The following is a 12,922-nucleotide window of genomic DNA, read 5'->3' on the forward strand; positions in this document are numbered from 1 at the left end:
CATGATGGTTGTATGGTTCAGGGAAGCCGAACAACTTCATTTCCCTCCCAGAACCAGAACAGGATGCAGTCCTATGACAATGAGGGGAAGTACAGTGAATTCACAATTGAGGCTGTTGATGGAAAGCTATTTATTAATTACCCAGATGGTAACTGAGTCTCAACCAGTTCAAAGATTTTAGATACGGGGTTGCTGATTTCTGTGAAATGCAGAGGCTGTGTTCTTGTTCAGTTCAATTCAGCAGGCATTTTTTGAGCACCCAGTGAGTGCTTATCACTGTACTAAGCCTGTGGAAGCTGTAAAAGACAAAAGCCAACAAACTATGAAAGATAAAATGAAGTAAACGGTAAAGAGAGAGAAATAAGCCCAGCACCGTGGGAAGTTATGTGAAGTAGCTGTTAACTCTGGACAGGAGGCTCCTTCATGGGGAAGAAGCATGTGAATGAAGACCCAGAGGAGCAAGAATGAGAGCAGGGCTTTCTCAACAGGAGTAATGCATAATGATACCATAGCACTTCCATGGGGGGAAAGAGCAATGGTTCAATGAAAACAAAAGAAGCTTCAAAATTACCTTAGAAAGATAAGTTGAGCTCTTTATCCTGTAGACAGTTGAGAGTCACTGCAGATTTCAGGTTGGGGCAAAGTGATCTAGAATGTATTTGATAGAATGTGAAGGATGTTGCGGGATGTTGCGGCATACACAGAGGGTTATCTACCTGACCCCTGTCACCACCCCCTCTATCATCACTACCCCCACCATCACCCCCGCCACCAGCTCCCCCCTCACCACCATCACCACCACCACCACCATCACCCCCACGTCTAATGTCACCACACACTTCTCATTCTTTCCCATCCTGCCTTTTCCATGGTCAATGGAAGCTCAGTTGTATTTAGATATGAAGCAGCTGATGAGCTTCAAGGGACACAGCCCCAGGAGTGAGTCTTGCTTATGTAAACCTAGGGATCCAGGAGTTCAGCATCATAGAAATTTGTGAGGTTGTTTTGTTTCTGTGTGATTGTCACAATGATTAGGGGACACTGTTGTCAGTTCATGGACAAGGATCAGGAATGCTTGACATCCTGCAATGCACAGGACAATCCCACACACCAAAGATTTGTCCTGTGCCCTGCATGACTTTTTAAAAGACTCTTCATTGTAGTATAATTATGTATAGAAAAAAATACACAGGTCGTAAGTGTGCAGCCTGATGAATCTTCACAAACTGAATATATCCCAGTGCCTACTTCCAGTCATACATCAACCCTAACTTCTGATAGAATGTACACCAGTATGGTCACTTTTGAACTTTACATAAATGAACCCATGACTTGTGAATAAACCACTAGACATTTCTATAGATGAATATCTCTTTGTAATCATTAACTTCAACAACAATAAATTTTGCACAATTTTATTCTACAATGCATTTTCTGAGAATGCAACCATCATGTAAGTGTAAATTAAGGGATGCCTTTTTTTAAAGCTCAGGGTTTTACAAAGAGTTGATCACTACTGTAGAAAATCACCACATTGAGAGCAATATCTCTCTTGGTTTTTAATTGCTGATACAGCACAGTTGTATCAGTTTTCATCTGAAGCTACTGGGTTCATGGTAATGCTACGTACAGGTCAAACATACATAAAGTACAGATTGCTTTTTTATGCTTATTTTTGTGCTATATTTTTTCATTTTTTTAAATCCGAAAATAATTATTTACCATGTTGTGTTGATTTCTGCCATACAACAATGTGAATCAGTCATAAGTATACATATGTCCCCTCCCTCTTGAACCCCCCTCCTCACTCCCTCACAGCCCCTCTGGGTTGCCACTGAGTCCTGGGTTGAGCTCCTTGTCTTACATAGCAACTTCCCACTAGCTATCTATTTTGCATATGGTAATGTATATTCTTCAATTCTACTCTCTCAATTCATCCCACCCTCTCCTTCCTGCACTGTGTCCGCAAGTCTGTTCTCTATGTCTGTGTCTCTATTCCTGCCCTGCAAATAGGCTCAACAGTACCACTTTTCCAGATTCCATATACACCCATTAATATATGATATTTGTTTTTCACTTTCTGACTTGCTTCACTTTGTATAACAAGTTCTAGGTTCATCCACCTCACTAGCACTGACTCAAATTCATTCCTTTTCATGTGTGCCATATTAGTCAGCTTTTGACAGCTTGTGCTCCTGCAACAAACATCTCCAAACATGTCAATGGCTTACAATGACAAAAATTTATCTTTTTGTTCATATATACACCAGTGGAAGCTCTGCTCCTGTTCCATATGGCTCTTTCACTACAAAAGCCAGGCCAAAGGAGCAACCTTATTTGAGACATGCTGCTGTCATGCAGAAAGAAAGAGGAGTGGCGGAACCACACAAGGGCTTTTCAAGCTCTTCTCAGAAGTGACACTTCCATTCACATTACATTGACCAAAGCACGTCATAAAGCAAGCCTGACATCAGTTGAGCGAGGCAATATAAGTCCCATGCCATTAGGCTGGGATATATAATTCTGATATAGCGAAGGCAGGGAATAATTTGGAGTCCTAATATAATTTACCATATATACTGAAATGTATATCCATATAATTTTTGTAAATTATCTTAATTTCACTTTTATATTTCCAATGAGGACTTGTATGGATTTGTTTTTTGAGTATGGGTGTGGATAGATTATATTATCTTCAATTTTCATTTCAGGAAAGAGGAGTACTATAAAATATTTACACAAAAGGAGATGTTGGTTCTAAGAGGCTGAGAACCAGTGGTCTGAATCAATCATGGTAATTCCAGTCCCTTGCAGAAATTGACTAAAGAATACGTATGGGTTGCAATTCTGGCCAGAGAGACTCAAGAGGAAACTCTCAGGAGGACTTCTGAGATGATGATAATTGTGCTTTGAGGAAATAAGGAAAAATTGCACATGTCACTGTGTAAGCATGTTAACCTTGAACTACAACAGTCGTCTTAAAGCCACAAAGGGCCATGCCAAAATGCTGAGAGTGGAAAAATGAAAACAATCTGGGTAACTGAGGAGCTGCTAAGTTTTCCTGAAAATGCTTCATCTTTGAACTTTTTGTTATATGAAACAATACATTTTTCTGGTATTCAAGGATATCTGTAGTTGAGTTTTCTGTTCCTGGTAGTCAAAAGTATGCTACAATCACCTGGAATGGGAAGACTCTGCGGGCAGAGATGTTAGTATGTAGAATATTGTAATAGTCCAGGCAAGAGTTAATGAGAGCACTTCTCCAGTGGACCAATGGTTAAGAATCCATCTTCCAATGGAGGGAACGCGGGTTCAATCCGGGTCTAGGAGCTAAGATCCCACCTGCCACGAGGCAACTAAGCCCCAGTGCAGCCAAAACAAAAAACAAACAGAAACAAAACAAACAAAAAGAGGTAATGAGGCCTTGAATGAGAGGAAGACCTGCACATAGTGGTGTGTTGGTAAGTGCTTCACAACCAGCTCTCAGTTCGGGGTGGAGGTGGATAGGAGCCAGGTTGGTAGCATTTGCCAACATCTATTAGCTTCCATGGTGGCTCAAACGGTAAAGAAGCTGCTGCAACGCAGGAGACCTCGGTTTGATCCCTGGGTTGGGAAGATCCTTTGGAGGAGGGAATGGCAACCCACTCAAGTATTCTTGCCTGGAGAATCCCCATGGACAGAGGAGCCTGGCAGGTTACAGTCCATGGGGTCGCAAAGAGTCGGTCACGACTGAAGGACTAAGCAAAGCACAGCAATTATTGCCAATACCAAGCTACCAACAGTTTAACCACCAGCTTCTCTGCTTTCTGAAAATTCAACAGTTGGTTGCAAGATGGCACCAGCTGGCTTCAGCACACCCCTGGCTGTGTGGATAGGAAACCCTGATAGATAGGCAGGATTAGTAAAACTCCAGATTATGTGGGCAGTTGCAGAAGCTGTAATCAGACAAACAGGCAAACAGAAACAAACTTTGGCTCATCTCTGTGACTTCATTTCTGTGCTTCAAGAGTGGAAGCTCAAAGCATCCAATAACTGGGACATTTCCCAGGAAGTACACTGGGAGACACAGGATCACTTTGGAGGGTAATTTCACAGTCAACAAATAAGTGAAAGTCCCCCAGTCACATCTGACTCTTTGTGACCCCATAGACTGTAGCCTGCCAGGTTCTTCTGTCCATGGAATTCTCCAGGCCAGAATATTGGAGTGAGTAGCCATTCCCTTCTCCAGGGGATCTTGCCAACCCAGGGATCGAACCCAGGTCACCCACATTGCAGGTGCATTCTTTACCATCTGTGGCACTAGGGAAGCCCCAAATAAGGATCATGAATTAATTTCATGACCAGCACATTGTACAGAGATACAATAAAATGAGGCCATGATTAAGTGGGTATCTCTGGCACTGAGCCCTGGGATGGGCAGGGTGAACTTGTAAGACATCACAGTGTCCTAAAACCTGCATCAGGCAAAACACCAATGGGAGTCTGGGTGGAAGCACATGGTGGGAGGAGAGCAGGCTAGGTTGGCCAGAATCAGCAAGCTGGTCAGAGTGGAGATGCTATAGTTCAATCCATGGATGCTATTATCAATCCATAGTGCGTGGGAATGCTCAATCGCTAAGTCATGTCCCACTCTTTGCGACCCCATGGACTTTAACCTGCCAGGCTCCTCTGTCCATGGGATTTTCCAAGCAAGAACACTAGATTGGGTTGCCATGCCCTCCTCCAAGGGATCTTCCCCACCCAAGGATCGAACCCATGTCTACTGTGTCTTCTGCATTGGTAGGCAGATTCTTTACCACTGAGCCGCCTGGCAAGCCCAACTGATCCATTACCTTCTCCATTTATTCAACCACAATTTATTAAGCATCTGTTAAGTACTGGGTCCTAGGCTAAGTATGCTTGGGATAAACAAAAGGGATTTCTTGGGCCTCATACTCTCAAAGGTAAGCTAGATTAATGACAAAATACAAGAACTCTATATTCCAGTTTAAAACTAAAAGGGCACTAGTCTCATTTTGTTTAACTTCACAGTGAAATTCAAAAGACTGAACGCTTAACACTGAGAGATGGCCCTGCTGGCTCTTCCCTGAGGTTTCTCAGCGTTTACTCTGAATTTCTGTAGCATTTTTTCTCTGTGTATTGTTCAATTGATGCAGTTCATACAAATCAAAAAGATCAGAAGGACTTTGTTATGGGTGAGAATATAAAAACCACTCGCCCCGTGGATGTTATACAAGATTACGGAGCCCCTAAACCGCATTTGAGAAAACTTCCTACATTATGGAGAAATCCTCTTCTCTAGAAAACAGAAAAATTCTCACTCTCATACCAGTATAGCCCCAAAATCTTCATCGGAGGCATCTGTGGCTAAAAAGAACCTATTCTTTGAGTTACTTTTTTCATCCAAATGTTATCTCCTGCCAGGCTGTCTCTTACTTTGTTTCCTGATGCCAGGTTATTTGATATGGCTTCTTCTTAGGAAAAAACCAGTGGAGTGCCTGATCATATCATGAGGATTCTTTGGCTTTTTATTTGTAAAAATCTTATCCAACATGGCTTATGCAAAGAGAATTTTTCATTGAGTCATATCAATGAAAAATCCAGGGAGTAGATTTAGGTTCTGTTTCAGGTGTGCTGACGTGACAATAGTCAAGTGATGTCACAGGGACCTGGCTTCTCTCTCTCACTATCTCTCACTTCAAACTTCTTTTCAGACTGACCCTTGCCCTCGTGATGATAATACAGCTGCTGGAGCCCAGCAGCTACATCCTCTCAGGGGTAAGAACATCAGAGAAGAGAGAGCTTCAACCAGTTCGAACAAAAACCCGGCACCTAATCTTCAACTACCTAAGTTAGGTCAAGTGGCCATCCCTGACACAATTACACTGGCCAGGAGAAGGCAAGACAGAGCCTGGTTTAAAGCTAGGTCCCATAATGACCTCTGTGGGAGAAGAATCTAAAAACAGTGGGTATACGTATCACTGAGTCACATTGCTATACAGCAGAAACTAACACAACATTGTAAATCAGCTATACTCTAATAAAAATTAATTTTAAAAAAGTAAAATAAGGTTAAAAAGCTAGATCTCATGCTAGCCCTGGAGAGAAAGTTTTTAAGGAATTGGCTCACAGGATTATGGAGACTGGCAAATGCAATCTCTATACTGCACGTTGGAAACTTGGACAGTTCTTCTGTGTTATAGTCTTACAGCAGAATTCCTTCTTCTCCAGAAAACCTCAACGTTTGCTCTTCATGCCTTCACCTGATTTGAATGAGACCCACTCATATTATAGCCATAATCTCTTTTACTTGAAGTTTGTTGTTGTTCAGTTATTAAGTCATGCCTGACTCTTTACAACCCCATGGACTGCAGCATGCCAGGCTTCCCTGTCCTTTACTATCTCCCAGAGTTTGCATAAATTAATTCAGTTCAGTCAGTTCAGTTCAGTAGCTCAGTCATGTCCGACTCTTTGTGACCCCAAAATCGCAGCACACCAGGCCTCTCTGTCCATCAACAGCTACCGGAGTTTACTCAAACTCATGTCCATCGAGTCGGTGATCCCATCCAGCCATCTCATCCTCTGTCGTCCCCTTCTCCTCCTGCCCCCAGTCCCTCACAGCATCAGGGTCTTTTCCAATGAGTCAACTCTTCACATGAGGTGGCCAAAGTACTGGAGTTTCAGCTTCAACATCAGTCCTTCCAATGAACACCCAGGGCTGATCTCCTTTAGAATGGACTGGTTGGATCTCCTTGCAGTCCAAGGGACTCTCAAGAGTCTTCTCCAACACCACACTTCAAAAGCATCAATTCTTTGGTGCTCAGCTTTCTTCACAGTCCAACTCTCACATCCATACATGACCACTGGAAAAAATATAGCCTTGACTAGACAGACCTTTGTTGGCAAAGTAATGTCTCTGCTTTTCAATATGCTATCTAGGTTGGTCATAACTTTTCTTCCAAGGAGTAAGCGTCTTTTAATTTCATGGCTGCAATCACCATCTGCAGTGATTTTGGAGCCCCCCCAAAATAAAGTCTAACACTGTTTCCACTGTTTCCCCATCTATTTCCCAGGAAGTGATGGGAACAGATGCCGTGATCTTTGTTTTCTGAATGTTGAGCTTTAGGCCAACTTTTTCACTCTCCTCTTTCACTTTCATCAAGAGGCTTTTTAGTTCCTCTTCACTTTCTGCCATAAGGATGGTGTCATCTGCATATCTGAGGTTACTGATATTTCTCCTGGCAATCTTGATTCCAGTTTGTGCTTCTTCCAGCCCAGCGTTTCTCATGATGTACCCTGCACAGAAGTTAAATAAGCAGGGTGACAATATATAGCCTTGACATACTCCTTTTCTATTTGGAACCAGTCTGTTGTTCCATGTCCAGTTCTAACTGTTGCTTCCTGACCTGCGTACAGATTTCTCAAGAGGCAGGTCAGGTGGTCTGGTATTCCCATCTCTTTTAGAATCTTCCACTGTTTATTGTGATCCACACAGTCAAAGGCTTTGGCATAGTCAATAAAGCAGAAATAGATGTTTTTCTGTATCTCTCTTCCTTTTTCCATGGTCCAGCAGATGTTGGCAATTTAATCTCTGGTTCCTCTGCCTTTTCTAAAACCAGCTTGAACATCTGGAAGTTCACAGTTCATGTATTGCTGAAGCCTGGCTTGGAGAATTTTGAGCATTACTTTACTAGCATGTGAGATGAGTGCAATTGTATGGTAGTTTGAGCATTCTTTGGCATTTCCTTTCTTTGGGATTGGAATGAAAATGGACCTTTTTCAGTCCTGTGGCCACTGCTGAGTTTTCCAAATTTGCTGGCATATTGAGTGCAGCACTTTCACAGCATCATCTTTCAGGATTTGAAAAGTAGGAAGTCAAGAAACACCTGGGGTAACAGGCAAATTTGGCCTTGGAACACAGATTGAAGCAGGGTAGAGGCTAATAGAATTTTGCCAAGAGAACGCACTGGTCATAGCAAACACCCTCTTCCAACAACACAAGAGAAGACTCTACACATGGAAATCACCAGATAGTCAACACCGAAATCAGACTGATTATATTCTTTGCAGCCAAAGATGGAGAAGCTCTATACAGTCAGCAAAAACAAGACCGGGAGCTGACTGTGGCTCAGATCATGAACTCCTTATTGCCAAATTCAGACTTAAATTGAAGAAAGTAGGGAAAACCACTAGACCATTCATTAAATTAATTAATGAAACAGAAAGCTGGGAGGAGCCTCTGTTCTGAGCCTGGGATCTCCTAGCCTCCAGGCCTGAGTTGCCTACTTACAGGCTTCTTTTGAGGGAGAGGAGAAAGTTTCTATGATATTTAAGTCACTGGGTTTGGGGGATTTTCTGTTATGTGAAGCTGTTATATGAGCCTAATTCTACGCAATACAAAAACCACAGAACATGCAACTCACTTAGGATGATAAACAAAGTACTAAACAAGGAACCATCTTTTTTAAAATAAAGCATAATTCAAGATGACAGAAATAAAGGAGTATCCTGGTGGCCAAGTGGTTAGGATTCTGGGCTTTCACTGCCATGGTCCAGGTTCAATCCCTGGCTGGGGAACTGAGATCTTACAAGCTGTGCAGCACTCCATCCCTCCACCAAAAAAAGATGGAAGTAAGACTAGAGAAATTTTTTAACCATAAATATAAATTCATTTCTTAAATCTTTCTAACTTAGATTGGGTCAAAACCAACTTTGGTCTTTTTTTTTTTTTTCCAGGAAAAGCACATCAGCAACAGTTTTCAAAACAGTTAGGGTGTTAACAAACAAAGTAAAATTCAAGCCAGAAGATAGTAGACATTTAAAGAGTGTTGTCTAATATTGCCACTATCTTAAAAACCTTCGCAAACTTTTATGCACTGAATAACATCACACACACACACACACACACACACACACACTGTTACCACTTAGAAGAGTGCCAGGTCCAGATGGTTTCACAGATGACTTCTTTCAAAGCTGCAAGAAAGCAGTAACTTCAATACCTCAAAATGTGTTTCAGTAGCTAGAAAAAAAACATATGTCTACCCAAACATTTTACACAGCCAAGATGATCCTATAAACAAAGGCTACTATGAATATCATTGAAAAATTCTAAATAAAAATACTAGCAAAATTAATCAGGAAATACATCAAAATAATACTACAACAATGTTGCTAATTAAAGTTTACTACAGGAATGCAAGGATATTTCAATATCAGGAAGTCTATTGTCATCATTCAGAACATTCATTGGTCAAGGAAAAAATATGTTTACCTTGATATGAGCCTCAAAGTTTGTTGTTTTTAATTTCAAGAGCTATATCTGATTTTTTTTAAGTTCTTGGTAAACTAATAATAGATGAGCTCTTTCTTAAAAGGACTAAAAATATCTGGCTCATATTAACAGCCAACATCTTATCTAATGGTGAAACATCAGAATGGTTCCCTTTAAAATCAGGAAAGAGATAAGGTTGTGAATTAGCCCCACTGTGTTTCAACATCATTCTGGAGGTCTTAACTATCACTTTAAGTTAATAAAAAGAAATAAGAGGAATTTATTATGAAAAATAAAAAAGAAATGTCATAATTGCAAATAATATATATATCCAAAGTAAGATTTGGTAAATAAATGTTAGAATTATTCAGAGAATCTGGTGAGGTTATTTAGATCACAAAGTGAACATCAATCAAGTTAGAATATATACAGACAAAAGCCATTCATAAAGTAAAAAGAAAACCTAGCAGACTATATTTTCAATAAACGCTGATAGACTGTATTTTTTAAATTCTCAGCAACAGTAAATCCCATTCCACATACTCTTCCTCAGGGTGTCCTGGCCACTCCCTCATAAGAGATAGAGTTCAGGTCCCTAGCCCTTAAACCCAATCTGGCCTTGTGACTTGCTGGGAATCAATAGAATTCAGCTGACTTCTAAGGCTAAGCCAGAAAAGGGCACGCCTAGTTCCCCTGGGATGCCTGTTCCCATCCATATGCCAGGTAAGAAGTCTTATCCTCTGTGGCCACCAGGTTGGAGGGGCCACTCTCAGCACTCCAGTTCCCAGCCCCCTACAGTCCCAGTTGAGCCCAGCCTTCCCACAATACCATCAAGGGAGCAGATGTGTGATGATACCACCTTGGAACTTCTAGACCACCCCATTTGCCACCTGAGTACCAAGAAGTGACCTCAACTGATGTGACAAGGAGCAGTGTTGCCCAGTTGAACCGGCTCAAACTCTTGGCCCTCAGAATGCAAAATGGTGCAGCCACCAAGGAAAACAGCTTGGGGATTTCTCCAAAAGTTAAACACAGAACAATCATAAGATTCAGCAATTCCACTCTTCTCCTGGAGAAGGAATGGTAACCCACTCCAGGAGGTGGAAATGGCAACACACTCCAGTATTTTTGCATGGAGAATTCCATGGACAGAGGACCCTGGTGGGCTACAGTCCATGGGGTCACAAAAGAGTCAGACGCAACTGAGTGAATAAACAACAATTCCACTCTTACATACATATCCCAAAGAATTGAAGGCAGAATCTGATGTTTGCACACTCATGATCATGGGAGCATTAATCACAATGGCCAAAAGGGGAGAACAACCCTAAACTCCAACAACAGATGAATGGATAAATAAAATATGATACATACAAATATTAGAATATTTATTCAGCCATGAAAGGGAATGAAATTTTGATACCTACTTCAACATGGATGAATATTGAAAACATTATGCTTAGTGAAATAAGCCAGATACAGAAGGACAAACATTGTATGGTTCCACTTGTATGAGGCACCCAGAATAGGCAAATTCATAGAGAAAACAGGAAATAGAACAGCGGTTACCAGGGGCTGGGGGAAGTGAGGTAACTAATAGTGCATGCTTAGTCACTCAATTGTGTCTGACTCTTTTGCAACCCCGTGGACTATAGCCCTTCAGGCTCCTCTGTCCATGGGATTTTTCAGGCAAGAATACTGGAGTGGGTCACCATTTCCTACTCCAGGGAATCTTGCGGATCCAAGGATGGAAACTATGTCTCCTGTGTCTCCTGCACGGCAGGTGGATTTTTTACCCGCTGAACCATCAAGGGAAGGGAGGAGTGCGGAGTTATTGTTGATGGGTACAGAGTTTTTGTTGGGGATGATGAAAAAGTTTTGGGTATAGATAGTGGTGATTGTTACAAAATACTTTGAAAGCAGTTACTACCACTCAATTTTACACTTGAAAACGGTTAAAATGGGAAATTTTATATCATGTACACTTTACCACAATAAAAAAATTTCCCTGATCCACAGAATACATCAGATAGCAAAACAGGCAGAGCCACTTAATACGAGTTTTTCGTTCAGCAGCAAAGCAGAACAAAACTCGCTTAGGAAAAAAGTCAACCAAGAAATGTACAGAGCGCGCCAAAACTCTACTGGTGGAAACTGAGTAAGATTTGAATAAGATGGGAGAGAAATTAGTCAGAGTTCTCTAGTCAGGGTTTTTAGAGAAACGGAAGGTCCTGCCACTTCCTGCCTGCGTGTGTACGCATGCTCAGTCGTGTCCGACTCTTTGCAACTCGGTGGACTGTAGCTCACCAAACTCCTCTGTCCATGGGATTTCCCAGGCAAGAATACTGGAGTGGGTTGCCATTTCCTTCTCCAATGCATGCAGTGAAAAGTGAAAGTGAAGTCACTCAGTCGTGTCTGACTCTTAGCAACCCCATGGACGGCAGTCTACCAGGCTCCTCCATCCATGGGGTTTTCCAGGCAAGAGTATTGGAGTAGGTTGCCATTGATGTATGCTAAATCCATCACAGTTTGCTTCTCATCAGCGTTGCTTACCAATGCATCTGTCACCCAGAACATGATTGGTGCCAAGGGACGTTTGTCCCACTATAATCTTTATGTGTGTGTGTTAGTCGCTGGCTGCACTGGATCTCCTTGTTGCAGCACATGGGATCTTCAGTTGTGGCGTGTGGGATCTAGTCCCCTGATCAGGGATCCATCCCTGGCCCCCTGCATTGGGAGCACAGAGTCTTAGCCACTAGACCACTAGGGAAGTCCCAACCCCACTATAATCTTTATCAAAGAAAGAAGTGAAAGAAAGTGAAGTTGCTCAGTCATATCTGATTCTTTGCGACCCCATGGACTGTAGCCCACCAGACTCCTCCATCCATGGAATTTTCCAGGCAAGAGTACTTGAATGGGTTGCCATTTCCTTTTCCAAGGAATCTTCCCAACCCAGGGATTGAACCCGGGTCTCCTGCATTGCAGGCAGACACTTTACCACTTGAGTCACCAGGGAAGACCAATCTTTATCAATCTTTATCTATGGGGTTGCACAGAGTCGGATACGACTGAAGTGACTTAGCAGTAGCAGTATACAAACACATATAAGAATATCCTTGGGGCTTCCCAGGTGGCATTAGTGGTAAGGAATCCGTCTGCCAGTGCAAGAGACATGAGTTTCATCCCTGGATCAGGAAGATCCCCTGGAGAAAGAAGTGGCAACCCTCTCCAGTAGTCTTGCCTGGTGAATCCTATGGACAGAGGAGCTTGGTGGGCCATAGTCCATGAAGTTGCAAAGAGTTGGACACGACTGAGCATCTGAACAAGAATACCCTTATGTACATGTAATAAAAACAATGCTGCTGCTGCTAAGTCGCTTCAGTCGTGTCTGACTCTATGTGACCCCATAGACCGCAGCCCATGAGGCTCCCCCGTCCCTGGGATTCTCCAGGCAAGAAACACTGGAGTGGGTTGCCATTTCCTTCTCCAGTGCATGAAAGTGAAAAGTGAAAGTGAAGTCGCTCAGTCGTGTCCGACTCTTAGCGACCCCCATGGACTGCGGTCCACCAGGCTCCTCCGTTCATGGGATTTTCCAGGCAAGAGTGCTGGAGTGAGGTGCCATTGCCTTCTCCAAAACCAATGCTAGAA

The sequence above is a fragment of the Capricornis sumatraensis genome, chromosome 1, assembly GCF_032405125.1.
Source record: "Capricornis sumatraensis isolate serow.1 chromosome 1, serow.2, whole genome shotgun sequence".
NCBI classification, from domain to species: Eukaryota; Metazoa; Chordata; class Mammalia; order Artiodactyla; family Bovidae; genus Capricornis; species Capricornis sumatraensis.